The sequence below is a fragment of the Pseudonaja textilis genome, chromosome 2 (genome assembly GCF_049901715.1).
Source record: "Pseudonaja textilis isolate UNSWEBS1 chromosome 2, rPseTex1.2, whole genome shotgun sequence".
Taxonomy (NCBI): Eukaryota; Metazoa; Chordata; class Lepidosauria; order Squamata; family Elapidae; genus Pseudonaja; species Pseudonaja textilis.
The window spans coordinates 16,735,131-16,759,133 of NC_141991.1; the positions used below are offsets into that span (position 1 = coordinate 16,735,131).

Sequence of the window (24,003 nt, forward strand, 5' to 3'; positions counted from 1 at the left end):
CGTTGAAAGATCATTTGCAATGTGCAGGAACATGTATTAAGCAATTCTTTTGAGATGATGAAAAGTGAGGCATAGTTGCCAAGTATGTGGAATGCTTTCATCCTGAGCCTCTGCCTATGGATGCACATGCAATCATGCTACTTTCCTTTGTCCTCCGTATATTCTTATCTTCCAGAAACACTGGGACATCATACCAGGTCTTGGAATTTCCCATTAACACAACCAGCAAACTATAGAAACTTGTTGCCACCCCATAGGTTTAGAAATAAGTAAACAGATAATCGAAAGTGCAGTAGGAGGAGGGCAGCATGTCTAGCCAGTTTGATTTCTATGTGAATTGACTAGATTTTATTCACTTATTTACTTGCTTGCTTACTTATTAGATCTGCTCACCACCCATCTCACCTCAAGGTGACTCTGGACAGCTCATAGCATTAAAAGCCAATAAAGTTCTAAAGAATAAATATTTATAATAGTAAAAATTGTAATTAAAAAAGAGGCCATGAGTTTGACAGCCCTGTGTTAGAGCTATGCAAACGATTCAAAGCTCCACAGGAAGGCCCCTTTAAAGGGATGTTCTAGAGCAGGGGTCTTCAAACTTGACAGCTTTAAGACTTGTGGACTTCAATTCCCAGAATTCCTGAGCTAACATGATTGGAAGATGAATTCTGGGAGTTGAAGTCCACAAGTCTTAAAGTTGTCAAGTTTGAAGACCCCTGTTCTAGAGCACTCTTGTTTCTAAAAGTCAGAGCAGAATGGCCATCATTCTTCTTTAATTCTGAGTATATCTTTGCAAGACGGATCAGCTGTAATTTGTAGCAACCTAACATGAGTATTTAAAATATATTTTTTATATTTATATTTTTTATATTTAGGGGCACAGTGGCTCAGTGTCTAAGACCCTGAGCTTGGCAATCAGTTTGGCAGTTCAAATCCCTAGCGCCACGTAATGGGGTGAGCTCCTGTTACTTCTCCCAGCTTCTGTCAACTTGGCAGTTTGAAAGCATATAAAAATGCAAGTAGAAAAATAGGGACCACCTTTGGTGGGAAGGTAACAGCGTTCCATGCACCTGTGGTGTTTAGTCACACCGGTGGCATGACCACGGAGACGTCTTCCTACAGGACTGGCTCTTCGGCTTTGTAACGGAGATGAGCACTGCCCCCTAGAGCCGGAAACAACTAGCGCATATGTGTGAGGAGAACCTTTAACTTTACTTTAACATGAGTTTATATGCATGAGTTTATATGCAGCCCTTACAGCCTTAGTATTTATATAACTCTTCGCACATTCCGGTGAGGCAACCAATGGTCATTCCAGAAATATTCTGAATAATGTCTCTCCTGGGTCCGAAAGTAGGTATTCATAGGTTCCAAGATTTAATTCGTTTCCCCCAAACAGGGTACCCATTAATGGGAAGTAAGAGACTGTTGGTAGAGGGTAAAGTGAAATTAGGATGTGGCTCAGACCCAATGGGGGATTTTTATTAATTTGAGACTTCTGCTAATTGACCAGGCTCAAATTATTCTGACACATCATACAAAGACTCTCTGGTCCCAGTGACTGATCCAGATTGGACCCTGCAAAGACCCAACTCCTATGTTAAGGTAGGTGGGAGGAAGGGGAAGAAGATGATGACTAGCAGCAAGCTGGAAGGACTGAATTAAAGTTGTGATGAGGATGCTGTTGGAAGAGCTGAAGGGCTATGTGGTCACTACAACTTGACAATGACTAGATGGTTCATAATCAACTGTTCATCCATTAAATAATTGGGAATTGGAAATCATTGGTGAATGAATCACTTATCATAAGATCCTTTTGCCAAACTACCAAATCCTGGCTTGGAGAAGAAAAAAAGCTTAGATGGAAGAGGAATGGTCAGTTAATCAGTTTTATTTTTTCCTTCAAGCCAAAGAGGTTAGCATAGCAAGCTGTACAATATCAGAGCATTACACGAAAAGAGCAATAATACAGAACACAAAGGCAAGCCAGCACATTCTTCTCTTTATATACAAGATCCTTATATAAGTTCAGATGTCGCAAAAATGAAAGAAGCATCTTTCATTTTTATCACCTAACAAGCATTCCCCACCGATGCTGTAGACAAAAGTACATTGATGTTGCGGTGCACACTGTGTGTGCGTGTGTGTGTGTGTATGCACTTTGGCATTCCTTCGGTCACTTTCGTTCTATGGATGTCTCCATTCCATCCCATAATGTCTTGTCTATGGATTTAGGTGACTTGTAAGCCATCAAGCAAACACAGTCCATGCTGCAGCTTAAACATTTTCTAGGGAGTCAGAAATAATAGCAAGGGGATGGTGTCTTTAGGGTTTGGTTTGGAGCAGAAATTCAGGGTGCTACCAAATACAATAATCAATTGAGTCCTTAGTGGACTAAAGGTCTGTAGAGATTCTCATCTAGGTCATGGTTGTCTCAAAAGTGCTTTTTTTTTTCAAAAGTCCCAGAAGACTTTTTTTTTCCTTTTGAAAATGTTTCGCTTCTCATCCAAGAAGCTTCTTCAGCTCTGACAGGATAGTGTGGAATGGAAGGATTTCTATTCCTTGCAGACAGCTGGTCATTTGCATCCTTTTAGAGGGTCATTGAAGCACTTGGAGGTTTATCTGTATCTAGAGGCTTCAAAAATGTCAGCAATTGGTTCTCTTCCTGGTTGCTGGGTGGGTGTGGCCATGGTGGGCATGGCCTAGTTGGCCTCCTGCACCACGGTGCGGGAGGGAGCATTTTCTCCCTCCCCGGGCTCCAGAAGCTTTGCCCAAGCCTCTGGGTAGGTGAAAATGTCATCCCCTGGGCTCCAGAGACCAGAAACGGACCCATTTCTGACCTTCCAGAACTTCTGGGAGGCCCATTTTTCACCCTCCCTGACCCTCCACACAGTCCCTGTACTTACCTGGCATCCAAAACAGGCCATGTGGGGACTCCTGGGGGGTGGGGGGTGGGCAGGGCCAGCCAGGGGTAGGATTTGCAGGTTTGCCAAACCACACAGGATCTTAGCTAGAGGATCGCCCGAACCCCTGCGAACATACACCCTGTCTGCGAACATACACCCACCCCTGTCTGTATCCTCAGTTCACCTGAAGTAGTGCTCCTGGTTCCCGTAGTCTGCAATTTGGGGGGGCGGGGAGGATCTGTGGGGGGAGAAATCCATTCCTACTCCAGCACCATTCAAAGGGTGTCCATCCCAAATTGTATAGCTAAAAGTCCTGAGGACACAGATAAACCTAAAGTGCTTCAATGACCCTATAAAACAGGGGTGTCAAATTCAATTTCATTGATCAGGGTTGTTTTTGACCTTGGGGGGGGACTGAGAGGGCCGGGGTGGATGTGGCCAGGGTTGGTATGGCCAGCTTGACATCACTCATGTCGGGGGCACCTGTGGTGGCCTTGATGGGGATGGGGAGATCTTCTTGCAACCCTCTGCCAGCGAAAATGGAGCTCGGGAGGGGGCTCCATTTTTGCTGACAGAGGCACCATGGGCCAGTCCTTCACTGTTTCCAAGGTGCCAGATCTAAGCACTCTGCAGTCTGGATCCGGCCCACAGGCCTTGAGTTTGACAGCCCTGTACTCACAGGATGCAAATGACCAGCTGTCTGCAAGGAATATAAATCCTCCCATTCCCCACTGTCCTGTCAAAGCTGAGGAAGCTTTTTGGATGATAAGTGGAAAAAACCCAGGAAAGTCCAATTGCCTCCTGAAAAAGCACTTTTGGGATAGTGGATTAAAGCCGTATATTTTTTCCGGAGGGCATGGAGGAGATGCCATCCAACCTCAAAAATGACTTAAGTGAGCCCCCGGAAAGCAGGTGGCCTTAGCATGTTTCTTCCGAAGGGCTCACATTATGATGTGTGAGCTGCCATTATGATCACAAAGTGTTGGAAGGTGAGACCATGTCCTTGCGTAATTAGGGACAACAACAAGACAAGGGGATGAGAGAACAATTTGGGTGTTTCTTTTAAGCCGAGAGGGGAAAAAAAAGAGAGAGAACACATCAGGATCAACCTTTATGCATTGCAGCTCTCCCCCGCCTTCCCAAACTGAGCTGTGCTAAACATTGGAAGCTGAAGCTTAATCCTTATTGCATAAGTCAGTGCTGCAGCACGTACGCTTGTAGGTTCTTCTAAAGGGAGTGTCCCTCCTCTCAGTCTTGCCGCAGAGTTCTCTATATTCACCACACCCGTATCTTCTAAAGAACAGAAAGCCAGCTGAGGGGAGAAGAAAAAACAAAAACAAAACAGAAACGTGAGATACAAAAAACTGAGATTACATCTCTGCATCATACAGATTAGTCTCTTCCTGGAGACACTCTGGAGTGTTTCCCCCCCCCTTCAAATCCCCAATATATTTTTAGACTGGCTCACATCTATTTGCACATCCTCACTCAATCGATGCATACAAATCTCCAGTTTGCTATACTTGGTTCAATACCTATAAAGCAGAGGTGTCAAACTTAAGGTCTGTGGGCCATATTCAGCCTGCAAGGTGTTTAAATCTGGCCTGTGGGGCTGCCCTGGAAGCAGTGAAGGACCGGCCCAAAGTGCCTCTGCCAGTGAAAACGGAGTTCCGTTTTTGCTGGCAGAGGGTTGCAGGAGGACGTTACAGCTGAAAATGGAGCTTGGGAGCCCATTTTCTCTGGCAGAGTGCTCGGGACACCACAGGCACCCCCGACATGAGTGACATTGGGCTGGCAACATCCACTCTGGCCACACCCACCCTGGCCACGCTCACCCCATCCCTCAGAGGTCAAACACAAACCTGATGCAGCCCTCAATAAAATCTACTTTGACACCCCTGCTATAAAGCTTGCCATTTGGCTGGGATTAATGAAAGCTAGAAATTTAACGTCTATGGAGATTCGCAATCATCTAGTTCATGGTTATCCCAAAGGTTGAGAAGCGAAACATTTTGAAAGAAAAAAAACCAAGAAAGTCCAATTGTCTTTTGAAGAAAAAAAAACCCACCTTTGGGACAGCTGGAGGCTTAGTTCTGGTCTACATTTATTGGATTAGTAGCTGGTTGGTTGGAGAAGGTTTATGCTACTTCATACAATACACAAATCAGATGCCAATTGTGAGCTGATGTGGAGATCATTACATGATTGGAAATTTGATTGGAGATTATTATTATTAAATTATCTGATTGGAAAGTATTTATTGTTTGGAAATTTTATATATATAAATAAATAAATAAATACAAAATTATGTGGGTACATGCATAATTTTGTATTTATTTATTCATCTTGTCATGTTTATGTTTATATTAAAGGTGGAGATTCTTTGAGAGCTGTCTGCAACATAATTTCATTTTAATGTATGCCCATTGGTGTACATTCAAAGTGACAATAAAGTTATTGTAACTCTAAACAAAGCTGTCATATATATTAAAGTGTGTGGGTAGGATGTTGCCCATGTTAGTAGTGTATTTAGCTTGTTTACATGTTCAATGTCATAATCAGGTGCTCTGTAACATAGTAAGAACTGAAATGTGATATTTAAGGACAATTCACAGATGATGGTCTCAGGAAGAGCAAGCTCTTGGGTAACTTGGATGTTTTTTAGATGTAAGGACTTTTTATAAGAGATACCAACACCACTTCCTCTACAGATTTCACGATCTGATCAGTAAACATGCTAGTTTCTTACTGTGGTAATGGAGTCAGAGAGAGATGCATTGAGCCATGTTTCACAGACAAATATGATGTCAAATTTAGCCATATTTAGTAAGAAGAGAAATTCAGGTATTTTATTCACAAGGCTTCTTGCATTGAGTAGCTTGCATTTAAGACCAGTTGTAGTTGGAATTGAGGTAGTTAGGGACGTGCGTGCCTAGTTTTGAGTGATGGTGGATTGGATGAGGAAGGGATGGATGTGGAGTTGTGGGTTGTGTGACTTACTTTCGATACAATCAGCGTGGTAGTTAATGTACAGATTCTTCTCTCCATTGTCTAGATGTCTTTTGAGTTAATTGCAGAGTTCACAGGGGTGGATTCTTTGCAGTATGGATAAGTCTGGTCTTGAGCAAAGTTTTTTTGTGGTTGGGATTGGTTTTTGCAATGGCATTTATTGTATGAATGAATATGCATTTGCTGGACTCATTTTTGCATACAACTCTACAAAATTTTTGGGCCACTGAGCCATCATTGTATTTGAACTCAGGGCCACCTCTGGTTATTTCAATGATATCTTCAGGAGAGATGCTTGTTGTATTTGAGTTGCTTATGTTATTACGAACTTTGGTGATGTCATCTGATTTGTTGGTGTCTTCAAGACCAAATAAGATGGCATTTGGACATTTCTGATCATGTTCCATGATGTCTCTGATGAGTAAGGAAATATCATTTGTGGAATTATTTGATGGGATAATAATTATTTGTGGTTGTGGTTTGGTGGTTATTTTTGGTTGTAGTTGTGATTATAGTTGAGGTAGTAGTTGTGGTTGTGGTTGTTGGATTGGGATTTGATTTTGAGCTGATAGATAGCTGTTTATCAGTGCTGTATTTTTTTTTCAAGAGAAATTAGGCTTTCATGTATAATTGTTTCAAAATGTGTTGCTAAGCATTTTTCTATTGAGTGCATGAGTGATTCTATGCTATCAACTGTCAGGCAGGGTACTTGGTTTGTTTAGCTTAGGAAAACATGATGGACATAGATCAGGGAATGTATCTGATGCTTTTAGGATATCAGCTACATCTTTGTTTAAGCAGGCAAGGTGGGCTTGATTGTCACATAGGTAGCATTTGATGTTATTTTCGCTTTCATTGATGGTTTTAAGACATCTGAAGCATGTACAGGAGTCTGGGAGGTCATTGTTAAAGATACTATTTCTTTGTTGTTTGGTAGTGGAGGATTTGGAGTTTCTGGCTGGCATGGTCAATGACAATGGTACACTAAACAATTACAATAATTAATTAATGTGATAGGTAGACAGTTACTTAATGAATGTTGGTAATTAATAAATGTTAATTGATAAGTTAGAGAGCAAATCAAAAGTAAGGTTACTTATTACTAAAAATCAATCAATCATTACTAAGAATCAATCAATCAATCGACTAGATAATCAATGATACAGTATTAAATTATCAATTCAATGAATCAGTAAATTAGTGGTCATTTAACAATTAATTATTATACTATTATATGATAAATCAATTATTATAGACAAAGTATTATCTATAAATATTTGGACTTGAGGTACTGAAATAGTGGAGGTAATGAAGTATTGGTGGTTTGTTGTGTAAAGTTCCTTTGTTTTTCCTTAAAGCCACGTTTTTTTGGTTTTTGTTTTGTTTTTGTTTTAAAGAGGAAGCATTGCTCTTTGATAGATTTAAATGGAGAAGATTTGAATGAGCTCACCAATCATCTACTTTGGAGTTTGGAAAGGATGAGATTTGGGTTGGGGTTTAGTGGAGGTGGTCCAATCAGCTGAGTGGGAATTTAAATTCAGGATGACTAATCAGCTGGGTGATTTAAATGGAGTTGGGTGATTTATATGGAGACTATCAATTCTCCTTGAGTCTCCTTTATTCTCACCAATTAGTGGCCATTTAGAATTACAGTCTCTTGCTCTCCTCCAGTCCCTACTCCCTTTTGGGTGTTTAGGATTGTCAGTTTCATCTCTTTCTCTGCAGTTCAGATTCACACACTACACCAGTCAATCTTCACTCCCAGAATCAGTCTCTCTGTAAGTGTCTGAATCAAACTCTCATCTAAACACAGCTCGTCCCAGCTCCTATCTGTATCCGTTCTCCGCTATCCACTCTCCGCTCTCATTTATTCACAGCTTGTGTCGGCTCTTATCACTATGCACTCTCCGCTCTTTAATCTTTGCACATCCTATTCATTATCCGCCAGTCCCAGTTCTTTCAGGTCTCACCCGTTCGGAATGGCGTCCTACGGAATAGAGTCTTAGGCTCTCTGCTTGGGATGATGTCCTGGCTCACTCTCATGATTGCTGGCAAGTTCTCAGTTCTCAGAACCTTCTAAAATCTTTCAGCAGTCCCGGTTGAGGTAGATTGTAGCTCCGTTGGCCCCAGACCCCACACTCAGTCTCAGCGATGCGGTTAGGCATTCGCCTCAATCACCATACTACCTGAGACTTCTCAGGAAACAACAACTGAGTGAAAAACAGCTGGTGACCTTCTACCGCTGCACCATAGAGAGTATCTTAACTTATTGCACCTCTGTATGGTTTCCCAATTGCACAGTGGCAGATAGGAGAGCAGTTAACTCCAGAGGGTTAACATCAGGGGTGGGTTTCTACCAGTTCTGTCCACCTCTGTAGAACTGGTAGCTCTGAAGAGCAGCAGACATAGAACCGGTTTGATGTCTGCTGATGTTTTTGCCCACCCGCCCACCCAAGCTCTTATCTGACCTTTATTTACTGATTTTTTCAACTTCCTCTGCCATGCGAGGCACAGCTGCAGTTAAAAAAGCAGGAAAGGGGTTTTTTTGAAAGGCTGCTTCTCTGCATGCAGCATGCTGATGACGATTTACAGGAGCGCCCACGCAGCATGCAGGGAAACACATCATAAATCACCAAACCTCGTAAATGACCGAACTGGTAGTTAACCCTGTCAGATCCCACCTCTGGTTAACATCATTGCCCAGAAGATCATTGGTTGCCCTCTCCCCACTTTGGAAGAGCTTTATAGCTCCTGCTGCCTTAAGAAAGTTCAAAACATTCTCAAAGATCCATCTCATCCTGGGCACCCTTTTTTTTAACTATTACCATCTGGCAGATGGTACAGGACAATAAAAACAAAGATAAATAGGCTGAAAAACAGCTTCTAACCCAGGGTAGTAACTCTACTGAATTCTACTGTATAGTGCAGTGTTGATGTGGTGTCGCGGGTTTTCAATTCAATGTGTGGAGTATGGAGGATGTGTGTTTGTGTTTATTTTCATGATCATGATGTGCACTGAAGATAGTGCTTGATTTCGTTGTATGAGGTGCAATGACAATAAAGTAAAGAAAGATATTGGATTTGTTCATACCTAAATAAACTTCAGCCACTTCGCATAGTTGGCCATCCTTAGGTTTGCACGGTTCTCCAGATCTCAAACACACAAAGCCCACTTTGTATTTACAAACGTTGCAAACAAGACCTTGAGCTATTAAAAGAGAAATTTTAAAAGAATTATTTATCCGGAATGATCAAATCATGAAGCTTTTTTAAAGAAGCTGAACAGCTAAAGTCTGCCTTTTTCCTTCATGAGGTCAAGGCATTCCCTGGCCCTGTGATGGTGAACCTTTGGCGGGTGTGCCAGATGTGGCATGCAGAGCCCTGTCAATGGGCACTTTTGCCACCACCATCTGGTTTCAGGCACGCACATGCATGCCATCCAGCTTCACAGGCAGCGGAAAACAGCCTGAAAATTGCCCCCAAACCAGGCTGGTTTCAGGCCTTTTTCAGGCCATTTTCCAGGCCATTTTCAGGCTGTTTTGGGGGCTGAAAATAGCCCCCAAATGGCTTGAAAACAGCTCCCAAAATGCACCCAAAACAGGCATGCGTGCACCAGCCAGGTCTTCAGTTTTCCAGCACTCCAGCACAGGTGCATGGATGCATGTTCCGGTTTGGGCACTGGGTGCCGAAAAGGTTCACCATCACTGCCCTAGCCATTAGAGTTAGGTCCAGCATTAGTCAGCAAGTAGACATGGTCCTCGACCTATGACTACAATTGACCCCCATATTTCTGTTGCTAAGTGAAACCATTGTTAAGTGAATTTTGTCCCATTTTGCAACCTTTCTTGCTACATTTGCTAAGTGAATCACTGCTGTTGTTGAGTTAGGAACTTGGTTTTTAAGCTTCCCCATTGGCTTTGCTTATCGCAATTGGTGATCACATGATGGTGGGACATTGCAACCAGGGGTGGGTTTCCAATTTTTTAACAACCAGTTCTCTGGGTGTGGTTAAGTTGGTGGGCATGGCTTGCTGATCATGTTATTGGCTGGGCTTGGCCAACTCAACATCACTCACATTGAGGCATGCATCTCCTCACCTGCCCGCTCATGACTGTGAGGATGCTGCAACAGTCATAAGTGTGAAAAATGGTCATAAGTCACTTTTTTCAGTGTCATTGTAACTTTGAATAGTCACTCCATGCAAGCAAAGTACCAGCAAAGGAGGGGGAAAAAACTCCAGAGAAGTTCCTGAGATAGGAAGTCAAGTCCTGCCAAGAATGTAATAAGGGTTAACGGAGAGGCAGTTTCTGTAAGCAACACCAGAATGTTTCTTTCCTGCCTTCCTTACAGGACTAAGCCAGTAATTTCTTCTAACAACTGGTTCTCCAAACTGATTAGAATGTTAACAACCGGTTCTAGTGAATAGGTGTGAACTGGTAGAATCCTACCCCTGCCATTATCCCTAAATGCTATTAAACCTATAACATGTCTACATCCCTACCCTATTACGACCCTCAATAATTGATCCTCACCTGGTGCCACCTTCACCATGTATTAACCTAAGTCCTAATTACCACCTATATGTGCCCCAACCCTCTTTAACAATATGCACCACATCAGTAAAGAGCCAGTTCCAGCAGCCCTGCAGTTGTTGCAGAATCCATCCTGCAGCCTTGCAGTTGTTGCAGAATCAATCCTCAGCTCTGCTGAGTCATTCCAAAGCCATCAGCCAGCACACAAGCAGAAATACAGATCCGGCAGCAGCAGAGATAAGGTGACTTGCTGTGTGGCATATTCAGAGCTGATGGGCTCTGGGTGAACTCGGAGCTCAACATAGGGAAGATGGATAAACAAGTGGAAAGACAACATGGAAACATGTTTACACATGTCCCAAGACATTTTTGCTTCTCATCCAAGAAGCTTCTTCAGCTCTGACAGCTCCTAGTGCTTTAAGCACCTGCTAAAAGGATTTAAATGACCAGCTGTCTGCAAGGAATATAAATCCTTCCATTCCCTGCTATCCTGTCAGAGCTGAAGAAGCTTCTTGGATGAGAAGTGAAATGTCTTCAAAAGAAAAAGCAAGAAAGATCAGTTGCTTCCTGAAAAAACATCTTTGGGACAATCATGCCTGGATAACTGAGATTTTTACCCATTACATCAGTTGCAAGGATATTGTATGTACAAAGATAGGTGAAGCATATACCCACAATCAGTGGTGGGCTTCAAAAAAATTTACAACTAGTTCTGTGGGCATGGCTTGGTGGGCATGGCAGGGGAAGGATACTGCGAAATCCCCATTCCCTCCCCATCCCATTAACCTGCTTTCCAGCTCCATTCTCCTGTGCAGGGCAACCAAAGAAGACCCAACCAATCAACTGGGATTCAATGGGAGGGAGGCAGAGAATAGATGGGGCCAGGGCCAGTCAGAGGTGGTTTTGCAGGTTCTCCGAACTACTCAAAATTTCCACTACTGGTTTTCCAGAACTGGTCAGAACCTGCTGAATACCACCTCTACCCACAATAGAAGAATGGATTTGATAGAGCTAGCTGAGGTGATGAAATCTATTGCTTTAATTAGGGACAACAATTTGACTAAATTTCTTGCAGCTTGGAGATCACTGTTACAGTTTCTAGAGGATGAGAGGGAAGTTATGTATTGTTTGTCATTTTTAAAACTTTTCCTTTATCCCCTTTCTCTCTTAATCTATTTATTTGTATCCCATCTTTATTATTTTTTAAGTAACTCAAGGTGGCGAATAAGCCCAACGCACTTTCTTTCTCCTATTTTCCCCACACAGCAATCATGTGAGATTGGTTGGGTTGAGAGAGAGTAACTTGCCCAAAGTCATCCAGCTGGCTTTCATGGCCAAGGCAGGATATGAACTCATGATCTCCCACTTTCTAGTCAGGTTGTTAATTTGCACTTTATTGTTCCTTTGAAATATACAGCAATAGCACATAGACTTATATACCGCTTTACAGTACTTTACAGCCCTCTCTAAGCTGAGTCAGCCTATTGCCCCAAATAATCTGGGTCCTCATTTTACCCACCTCGGAAGGATGGAAGGATGGGTCAACCTTGAGCCTGGTCAGATTCGAAATGCCAAACTGCAGGCAGCCAGCAGTCAGCAGAAGTAGCCAGCAGTACTGCATTTTAACCACTGCAGCACCATGGTGTGTACGCGCGCACACACACATACACACAAACACTAGCTCTATACCCATGCTTTGCTATGAAACTATGTGATCCAGCATAGTTTTTGGGGAAAAAAATAAGGGGGGGAAATTGTGCTTCTGCCTACCAGCATCTATTGGTATTCATCTGGCTAGCATCCTGTCAGTATGTAAAAGAGTTGAGGACTGTTCGGAAACTGAAACATGGAAACTGAAACAGTATTTGCTGTATGAGCAAGAAGGAGACAGCAAGGAGCCTGGGAGTGGCTTAGCTCAACTATTCTGTACTAAAGCTGCTTGGTGCTGTAAAACTAAAACTGAAACTGAAACTCCTCTCCTCTGCTTGTGTTTTGCATTTGGAACAGACTTCTTTTCAGGTGGGAAGGGAAAGTAGAACTCCTTAGCATCAGAGCATGTTAATAATAATATACAAAATACTAATGCTCTGATGGTCATTTAAAAAAATCCTTTCTTAGGGAGCATACACACACACACACACACACACACACACACACACACACACACGTAATACGTATACACATACATTTGGCAAGCTAAGCATAATTTTCAAGAACAACCTCCCCCATGTCTGAAAAACAAAAGAAAGAAAAGAAATTTTCGATCAGTTTGTACTACCTGCTCTAACATATGCAGTGAAACCTGGATACGAACCTCACAATCGATACAAAATCTAGGAGTGGTACAAAGAGCCATGGAAAGATACATGCTCAACATCACCAGACAAGACAGAAAGACCCTCACATGGATTAGAGAACAAACAGTAGTATATGATGCCATCAAGAGAGGAAAATAATTGAAATGGAAATGGGCTGGTCACATAGCAAGAAGAACTGACGGCAGGTGGGCTGAGGCAGTCATAGAATAGATCCCTCTTGATAAAAAGCATCCATGAAAGAGAAAGATAGGTCGATGACATCAGCAACCATTGTGAGCCTAATTCAGGGGTGGGATTCCACCAGTATAACAACTGGCTCGGTGATCGCACGCGCGCGCTCCAGGTTTAAAAAAACTCTTAATACTTGCCTTCTACTGCAGTCCCTGTGAATCAAACAGCTGAGGCGCGGCAAAACACTCTGCCACACGAATCAGCTGTGCTCTAAAAAAAGGAAATAAAGTGCAGGGGCAGGCTGGCAGGCTCACATGCTCGTCTCAGCGAATCAGTTCGCTGCCAGCTGATCTTCGGGGCAAAGGGTTCACATAAACTGGTCCGAACTGGTAGAATCCCACCCCTGGCCCAATTGGCAAAAGAAAACTCAGGACCATATAGGTTGGAAACATGTGGAAGAGGCCTTCATCCTGCACTAGATAGATAATGGCGATGATGATAATGATGAAGATGATGATACACATACATGTATCATGCAGCTGTTTTCAATGGATATATTGCATAGCAAAGAAAGATAACAATGAAACTAACTGTTGGGAGGAAGACATGAGAGGATTAAAAACCAAAAAATTAAGGTGTCTTATATATTCTGTTCTGTTGCCTGGGACAAGGCAATTGCATGATAAAGTTTTCGCTAGGCACATGTCCTGTCTTTTCTTATCCTATTTTCTACACATCGTTTAGCAATGTATTTCCGGATGAGGTTTTTCCATTCTCCCTTTCCCAGAAGTCTTAATAGCAATTAACAATGATGAAGATGGCAACATGAAAAAAATATAGATATTGAAAGCTCTAGGAGCCCATGGGAATAAAAGGTGTAATGAAGCATTTAAGGCAGTGGTCAGACACAACATCTGACTGTGATGTGGTTGGGTCCGGCCTGCGGACTGTCCTGGAAAATGTAAGGGGGTAGCCCGCATGGCTTCGGCCTCATCTACCCAATGCAAAGAGGAAACATCGGGCCAGTGTGGCTTTGGCCTGGTCTTTCCAGTGCAAAGAGGAAACATCAGGCCAGTGTGGCTTCGGCCTGGTCTACTCAATGCGAAGAGGAAACATGCCAGCAGTTTGGGAGTGGTGTCAAGTTGACCAGGTCCACCCAGTCAGCCATGGCTACCCGACCCCCCCACCCTCATGTCAACCATAGTCCTGATGCAACCCTCAATGAAATTGAGTTTGACACCGCTGATTTAAGGTGATTGTTATGCCTGTTTTTGTTATTATCATTTAAATAAAATAGACTGGGCTAGGCTGGCAGCAGGAACAATAGCAAAAATAATGTCAGGTAAGGCAATCCAAGGGGACAGTTCATCAGCAGCCTGTCTTAGAAAAACAAAGACAGCCAGAAAATAAGATCTTAACAGGCGACAGGTTCATGTAGAAGCATGTTTTCAGCTTTTTAATTTTTTTTGGCAACGGTGGAGAAAATTCCTGCTGGAGACCAGCCAGATCTTTTGCAAACAGTGGCTTGAAAAGGAATGCTGGAAAAAAAAAATCCACTGGAATGCAAGTCAGAAAAGACAGGTAGCTGCTCTCTGGCAAGGCTGCCAAATAGTGTTTCATCATCCGTGCAGCCCTTGGAACATGATGTCAATTTGTTTGAGGGAGGAACAATGAGACTTTCTGAGGATCTCTTGAAGCTGCTTAATCTTCTAAGTGGGAGACAATTGTGGTATTGGCAAGAAAATAGATTTAGCCCTGCCTGTCTTGGAAAATCAGAATCCATTTCTCAGGCTGTGGGTCCCGAGATATGAGCAACAATTGCCGATTTATTTCAAAGTGGACTTCTACTAACAACTACTTATTGTTAGTTGCAAAGTCATGTCTGACCCATCATGACCCCATGGACAATGTTCCTCCAAGCCTTCCTGTTCTCTACCATCCTCTGGAGTCCATTTAAGCTCATGCCTACTGCTTCAATGATTCCAGCCAGCCACCTCATTCTCTGTTGTCCCCTTCTTCCTTTGCCCTCAATCTTTCCCAGTATTAGGCTCTTCTCCAGGGAGTCCTTCCTTCTCATTAGGTGGCCAAAGTCTTTGAGTTTCATCTTCAGGATCTGGCCTTCTAAACAGCAGTCAGGGTTGATCTCCTCTAGGACTGACTGGTTTGATCACCTTGCAGTCCAAGGGATTCACATGAGTCTTCTCCAGCACCATCGTTCAAAGGCCTCAATTCTTTGGCGCTCAGCCTTCTTTATGGTCCAACTTTCACAGCCATACATTGCAACTGGGAAAACCATAGCCTTGACTCTATGCATTTTGTTGGGAGGGGACGTCTCTGCTTATATAGTATTTCTAGTATTTAGTATTTAGCATACAATATTATTTTTTCTACTTTTGGTAGCACTCTTAATTTCAGTAGCCAAACTGCTGCCTTAAATTGGTTGTTAAAATTGATACAGGTAGTCCTTGAGTTAGGGCCACAATTGAGCCCAAAGTTTATATTCCTAAGTGAAATATTTGTTGTGAATTTTGTCCCGTTCTATGACTTTTCTTGCCACAGTTGTTAAGTGAATCATTGCATTTGTTGAGTTAGTAACATCATTGTTAAGTGAATCTAGATTCCCCATTGGCTTTGGTCGCAAAAGTTGATCGTATAACCCCAGGACATTGCAACTGTCATAAATATGAGCCAGTTGCCAAACATCTGAATTTTAATCATGTGACCATAGGGATGCTGCAACAATCATAAGTCACTTTTTTCAGTATTGTTGTAACTTTGAACAGTCACTAAATGAACTGTTGTAAGTGGAGGATTACCTGTATGTGTACTGTAGGCATGAGTACTCATAATGAAACTTCAGGGAAACTTTGGGAGTAGTAGATATTGGTCAACCAAGTGAGAGGACCAACAGCATTTTTCTTTGGACTTGCAAGAGGTCCTTTTGTTGGTAGGGTGCAATCTTTGATGTTGGAGGTTAGACTGGAGAGAACCTAGTTTCAAGTTTCACTTGACTCCAACCTGGAACTCTGCATGATTTCAGGTAAATCTCAATCTAGGCTCCCTCACAAGATTATTTATCTTTATTTGTTATGTTTTTACACTGCCCATCTCAGATTTACGTGCCAATGAATCTTCATTCTGCTGTGGGCCACCCGAGAAAGAGCAGAAAGGGCAATGCCACCGATGAATTAAAATACATTTCGGACTTCATTTTTAGTTCGGCTAGATTTCAGAGTAGGAAATGGAGCCAACAGAGAGGCAAAATGTGAAGGCAGCCACAATAAAGGCTCATAAATCCACACCTGCATTGTCTGCCATAATGTGGTAAGCAGAGAAGCCAATGTGGAGCAGAAAGTGGGTGGGTCATCCCACCTCGAAACCTTTCCTCCTCCTGCATGCTTGCAATTTAGGGATCAACTGAAGTTGCAAATAACTAGAAGCCGTGCATGTGATATTGTTCTAAACAAGCAACTTCATAGCTATGCTAGAATCCATTAACAAAGAAGCCAAGTTGTGGTCTTGAATTTGCACATAAGCAAACAAACAAACAAACAAACAAATAAATAAATAATAAATATAACAAATACATTTTTTGACTTGCTGTTCTAAGCAAGAATAGGGCTTCATTTATTTATGCCCTCAATTTATATAATGACCCATTTCAAGAAGTTATTCTGGACAGTGAAGAGGGCTAAACAATGAAAACCAATATACAGAAATTAAAATGCTGATAGCTGATAGAATCATTACATTCATCTGCACAACAGGTCTCTTCACACTCAGAGGGCCCCAGGCCCAGAGCTGGTATTCAGCAGGTTCTGACCAGTTCTGGAGAACCGATAGTGGAAATTTTGAGTAGTTCGGAGAACCAGCAAATACCACCTCTGACTGGCCCCGCCCGTATTTATTCTCTGCCTCTCGAGTCCCAGCTGATCGGCTGGGTCTTCTTTTGTTGCCTTGCACAGGAGAATGGAGCTGGAAAACAGGGTAGTGGGGTGGGAAGAGAATGGGGATTTTGCAGTATCCTTACCCTGCCATACCCACCAAGCCACTCCCACCAAGCCACACCACACTCATCAAGCCATGTTCACAGAACCGGTTTTGTAGAAGGCTAGGGGAAAAAAGCCAATGCAGTCTTAAATTGCATTAACAGAGGGATAAAATCAAGATCAAGTGAGGTAATAATACTATTCTCTAAAGCCTTAGTAAGACCACACCTTGAGTACTGCATCCAATTTTGCTCACCACACTATAAAAAAAAGATGTTGAGACTCTAGAAAAAGTATAGAGAAGAGCAACCAGGATGATTAGGGGATTGGAGACTAAAACATATGAAGAATGGTTACAGGAACTGGGCATGGCTAGTCTAGTGAAGAGAAGGACCAGGGGAGATATGATAGCAGTCTTCTAATATTTGAGGGGCTGCCACAGAGAGAAAGAGGTCAAGCTATTTTCTAAAGCAGCTGAAGGCCAGACAAGGAATAATGGATGGAAGCTGAACAAGGAGAGATTCAACCTGGAACAATCAACCAATGGTAGAGCTTGCCTTCAGAAGTTCAGAAGTTGTGGGAGCTTCGTCATTGGAGGCTTTCAAGAAGAGATTGGACTGCCATTTGTCAGAAATGGTGTAGGGTCTCCTGCTTAGGCAGGAAGTTGTACTAGGTGACCTACAAGGTCCCTTCCAACTCTATTAATCTGTAATCTGTAAGATCGAGGACAATATGATTTCGAGAGGGAGAATCTTTCAGAAGCCACAAAGAGTTCTGTAGTACTACTAAGAGTTTTTAACACTTTACAAAATGAGCCATTCTTTCTCCTGGACCTCAAGACTACGTCACTGTCCCAAACCATAAAGGACTTTAAAGGAAATGACCAGCATGTTGACTTGCATCTGAAAGCATATTGGAGCTTGATGCAGTTCCCAAAGTACTGGTGTCATGTGTACCAAGTAACCAGAGCCATTTACTACCCAATGCTATTGCATTTTGCACCAAGTGGTCTTCAAGCACAGTTCCTTGCACAGGTCACTGCAGTAGTCCAGACTGCAGGTTTTTCTTGTCTGGTACATCTGGAAGACACCAAGCTGGGTAGGGTTGAATTTCAACCACCTCGTTCCATCTTGGGAGAGGTGGTAGGACGATTTGAATCAGTAAAAAAATTGCCCCAGTTACTATTACTATTATACCAAGCCACACCCACAGCCATGCCCACAGAACTGGTAGGGAAATTTTTTGAATGTCACCCCTGAACCTGGGGACTGTATAACTGTATAACTGTTAGCACTGTGTCGAATTCTCCTATCTCACCCCCAAAATGCTGCAGATATTCTCTTTTTCAGCAGAGCAGTCTTGGCTCATTTTGTGGACATCTCTCACTCCCCCTCCAAACTTAATTGTGTGAAGCCTATTTTAAATTATATAGAAATATTTTATGGCGAATGCCCCCTTCCATATAACCGGGCCGATTCCCAAGAGTTAGTTACAATTATGAAACAGCAGGAAAAGACAGTCTATTTTTATTGTAGTTCATGTTTTATTGTGCAATTAATTAGGCCTTCATGACTTAAGAGAAACAACCTTAGAGCAACATTTTTGGAATTATTGTTCAGGAAATGGAGTCTTCTATGTCCATTAAAAAAAACTTTATCAGTTTGATTTATTTATTAATCCATCCATTACTCTGGGCAGCTTATAATTAAAATGTATATATCATACTCTGAGATTTCTAATCAATGCAAACAATTATTCTTTAGAGTCCTATATGTTATTTCTGCATTAGCGCATAGGATTTATTTTTTGTAGAATCCTGAAAAATTTGCACTTCCATTATCTAGGAAAAGGATTTGTTCCATGGAAGATTCAAACGATGAAAGTTAAAATCTAACAAGCTCTTTCCTTGCTAACTACATAACATGGAAGTTGTGTTTGGGAATTATGCCACCTGGCTTTCCTTTCCAGACACAAAAGTTACTTATACTATGGTTGCAGTATCTAGGCCAAGAGTCTTCAAACTTGCCAAGTTTAAGACTTGTGGACTTCAACTCCCAGAATTCTTGAGCTAACATGACTGGAGGAGGAATTCTAGGAGTTGAAGTCTACAAGTCTTAAAGCTGTCAAATTTGAAGACTTCTGATCTAGGCCATAGGAACACTAATTGGCACCAAGACTTTTTCCTGTATCTCTTTGTTGTCACTAACTGGTTCACCAGTCCATTTGAGGCACCTCTAATTCCAATCACTTGGGTATGCATCAACTTGTTCGGTTGTCTGGTGGGAGGAAATGGTTATTATGGGTACTGAGGATTAAAGATCAGAACTGCAGAATTAAAAAAAAGTAAACCACGACTTTAATGCTAATTTGACATTAGGTAGCAAGCAATGTGCAAAGCGCAAATCTCAATTAGAATCACCGATTCAAATGTACACAACTATAAATTGAAATGTTACACCAGATTATTCCATTCACTTGCATATAGATCTGGTCTATACAATATTTTCAGGTATTTGCCATTGCTTTTCTTTTGTGGCTTTCTTACTTTGTTTAATGTTTATAACCGAAACCACCACCACCTGCTGCCACCACCACCAATAAAAGACACTTACCAATTGTGCAGAACAGAAGGACAGAAAACGCAAGAAGAACAAAATTCTTCATCTTGGTAAATCTCAACAAATTGAGATAGAGGCACTGAGCTTGTCAAGAAAACAGAATTGATACAGACAGAAGAGCCCAGTCTAACTCTGGAATTGACACTCTTCCAAACAGATCTTGGGATGGGAGATATGCGGATCAAGATTTTATTATCATTCAGGCACAGGGATCAACCAATGGGATGAAGAATATGGTGCCTAAGACACACCTGATCTTTAGGAGGTGAGAACAAGGTATGTAGATTATGAGATGAGAATACAGTTTCAATCCAATTAGTGTTCTGTTCTTGACCCAGTTCTGTTGCTGTTCTTTGTTCCACAGATTTCAAGAGTATATTCTGTTCTTAGCATCAAAACAACAACAACAATAACAATGAAATGGAAAGACTCATTTATGAGCTAAGTTTCTGGAAGTGATACACTTGAGTTTAATTTTTCAACAATATTTCTCAAGTATTGTTCTGACCTAGGCTTCCCAAGATCATGAAGCAGACTCCTCATCCCCATAAAACCCCTTTTTTTTTGGGTTAAAGTGAATTCCTCTCCAGCAAAGTCCTGGCAAATAGTCTTTCAAGAGATTTCACAACTATAGCTCTTTATTAGGCTTGGAGAGTTGCCTGGCCGATATCTTCCACTATAGTAGCAATTACTTGGCAAAAAGTCTGGAACAAATCACCACCCTAATGAATTGAACTAATTGTCTCCTGCAAACACCATCCCACTTTCGCTCCTCTTTATTCAAATAACAGATAATCAGAGTTGGAAGGGTCTTGTAGGTCATTTAGTCCAACTCCCTGCCCAAACAGGAGACTTTACACTTTTTCTGACAGATGGGAGTCCAATCTCTTCTTGAAAGTCTCAAGTGATGGCGCTCCCACAACTTCCGAGGGCAAGCTGTTCCATTGTTCTCACTGTCAGAAAGTTTCTCCTTATTTCCAGGTTAAATCCCTCCTTGTTCAGTTTCCATCCATTATTCCTTGTCTGGCCTACAGGTGCTTTAGAAAATAGCTTGGCTCCCTTCTCTCTGTGGCAGCCCCTCAGATATTGGAACACTGCTATCATGTCTCCCCTGGTCATTCTCTTCACTAGACTACCCACGCCCAGTTCCTGCAACCGTTCGTTGCATGTTTTAGCCTCCAGTCCCCTAATCATCCTGGTTGCTGTTCTCTGTACTTTTTCTACAGTCTCAACATCTTTTTTTATAGTGTGGTGACCAAAACTGGATGGAGTACTGTAGGTGTGGTCTTACTAAGGCTTTATAGAGAGGTATTAGTACTTCACTTGATCTTTATTGTATCTGTTAATGCAAATTTAGGATTACATTAGCAATCCCATATTCCCCAGGGGAGAGGGCATTCACCATCCACCTGAGCCCTTACTCCTGAGTTGATCCTTGTTCCTTAATTGTTCCCTTCCCCTGGCAGCTCTGCGCATGCACATACAGGGAACAGGCTCCAGCTGTTCTTCTGCCCAACTGATCTCCAACTCTGAAGGCAACTGGTAACTGTTAGATAGCCCTGGCCCCATCTCTGCCTCCAATGCAGAGCACTCATCAGAGCCTTCCCCAGACTCCAGGACTGGCCCATGTTCCTCTCCAACCTCCTCACTGTCTGAGTCTGCCACCAGCTCTGCGGGCTGCTGGCAGGCCACAAGTATGCTATACTTATTGGAAAGTTAAAGAATCATCTCAACATCAAAAGATGGTGGCAAGTTGGGAAAGATGATTTATGTTCTTCCTAAAATGAGGCAACTTTAAGCCATGCTTTACAGCATTAATTTACATAGTTCACCTGTCTCCTTAGCAAATAATTAAGGCTGCCTATTTTGAAGCGAGATACCTTACCTTACAATAGTGATGGCAAAAGTAAATGTGTGTCAAAAGTAAAATGCTTCAGCTGTTTGGGTGACATGCTAGCATTTGTCAACACTTTACCAACAGTATTCTGAAAAGTGTTTTTTTTGTCAGGGCAACCAAGTCTACCCAAATATGGGACAGAGCATCTTTCATCTTTAAGCCCCAATCATGGGACCTTTGCATGTAGTCGCTTTCACAACAAACTATTTTTGTATTTGTTAGGTATAACATTGGTCACCTAACTAGTTTGGGTAAGATAATATATATATAAGCTATGATTGTTAGTTTAAAGTGTGTGTTACTTTAAATGCAAAGCATGTATTTTGGGTGTGGTGTGAAAACACCATAAGAGGGATGCTGATGAGACGCTGACGAGAAGCTGACGATTCCCTGACGCTTTGCTGGCAATTACTGGAGTTGCAAAAAGGAAGAGAGGAGTTTCTGAGTTTGTTGCATATCTCTCTCTACTGCGAGGAGATATATCACCGGACTGTTATTTTGTAAGTGTACTGACCTCTCATTTTCGACATTGGAATTTGCAACTGAATAATCCCTGGATGGACTGAATTAAGTGTATGATATATGGACTGTTTTGACTATGCTTTAACTCTTGTTGGAATAAAACTACTTTAATTGGCACTGTGTATGGTTTACTGAGTGTAAGCTACACAACACTTATCTCACATATTTTGCCTGCCTGCCTGACTGCCCTGCAGATTCTTGCTAGGGTACAATCCCTAACAGTATTAAATTTATATTTACCGATAAAGTCTGTCCTGTCTCCCCACCACACACATACACAGCCAGTCTGCAGAGGAGAGCTACAATGCTGATCTGGCCATCAAAGAAATCCAGTTTGAAACCCCTGGGTTAGAAAGTGGGAGGCTGCGAATTCTAGTTCTAGCTTAGGCGCAAAGCCAACTGGGTAACCTTGGACCAATCACTCTTTCTCAGCCCTTGGAAAAAGAAAGCAATGGCAAACTACTTCTGAAAAACCTTGCCAAGAAAACTGTAGGGACTTATACAAGCAGTCACCAGGAAACAACAGTGACTCAAAGGCACACACACACACACACACACACACACACACAAATAAAAATGGACCTTTGTAACTCTACACAGCACTGTAATTCTGTCTCAGTTTTGGATTTATACTGCCTCAATTCCTTGTGTGGGAGTGACTGCTTTTCCATCTGATACCTAACAGTGCCTTCGTCATGTTGCAGATCTCTTGGTTAAAGCTTACAACATCTTTTGTGAGAAGGAGGTTAGCTAATTGCAAGAAACTGAAAGCATCTACAAGTATCTGAGCAGGAAGATGATGCAGCTTTAAACCAGGAATCGGTTAACACTTTTTCTAAACTACTCATTTCATTAAAGGGCACATGATTTTTAATTTATGCTATCAGAATCTTGATCTTTACCTACTGTATCTCTCCTCCTACAATATCATTATGTGCACTTACATTTACATTATGAGTTACATACTGATTTAGCCACAGATTCCATAAATTATTGAGATTTAAGTTGGAAAGGACTGCACTCACTTGGTTTCAGTTGGCCTATTATAGTTACGGACATTATATTTTCTAACCTCTGGCCCACATCACGCCACCTTGCCCTACCCACCTAGTGTCATGTCTGAGGCATAGCTGTTGCTGCTGTCTCTGATTCCTTCACCTCGAACACGCGGCCCAACTGATCTCTGCCTGGTGAGTTTTCCTTCACTACTTGCCCATTTTGGCTGCCACAGGTACCATGGGTCAGTGTTATTTCCTGGCTGACCCCATGGGCAAGATTTAAGCACCCCACAGACCGGATCTGGCCCACTGGCCTTAGGTTTGACACCCCTGTTCTAACCTGATAACCATACTATTTAGAAGGGTCAGTTAGACCACGTCTTGCTTTGTGCTTATGCTGGAATACGCATGAAAGTCTTTCCAAAATCTCTACCAGATTGCATATGTAAAGGGAACCTACCACCGCTTTAGGTAACTGAGTCTTGTGGTAGAACAGCTGTTATTATTAGGGTGTATTAAGAGGCCTGGTGGCACGGTGGTTAAAGTGCAGTATTGCAGGCAAACTCTGCCTGCGGCCTGAGGTTCAATCCTGGCAGGGCTCAAGGTTGACTCAGCCTTCCATCCTTCTGAGGTCAGCAAAATGAGGAGCCAGATTGTTTGAGGGGGGCAGTATGCTGACTCTGTAAACTACTTAGAGAGGGCTATAAAGCACTGTGAAGCAGTATATAAGTCTAAGTGCCAGAGGTGGTATTCAGCAGGTTCTGACCAGTTCTGGAGGACTGGTCAGAACCTGCTGAATACCACCTCTGGCACTTAGACTTATATACTGCTTCACAGTGCTTTATAGCCCTCTCTAAGTAGTTCTGGAGAACTGGTAGCGGAAATTTTGAGTAGTTTGGAGAACTAGCAAATACAACCTCTGACTGGCCCCACCCCCATCTATTCTCTGCCTCTTGAGTCCCAGCTGATTGGCTGGGTCTTCTTTTGTTACCCTGCATAGGAGAACGGAGCTGGAAAGCAGGTTAGTGGGGTGGGGAGGGAAT

General features: G+C 42.3%; 1 non-coding gene across 1 annotated transcript; it reads right to left on the reverse strand.

Annotated features, from left to right (window-relative positions):
- Positions 1–1,873: 1,873 nt before the first annotated feature.
- On the reverse strand, positions 1,874–19,715 carry LOC113451920 (uncharacterized). The gene is made up of 3 exons (XR_015741559.1): positions 19,538–19,715; positions 9,007–9,123; positions 1,874–4,218 (listed from the first exon to the last, which is right to left on the reverse strand). It is a non-coding gene; the product is annotated as an uncharacterized LOC113451920 (transcript).
- Between the last annotated feature and the right edge of the window lie 4,288 nt (positions 19,716–24,003).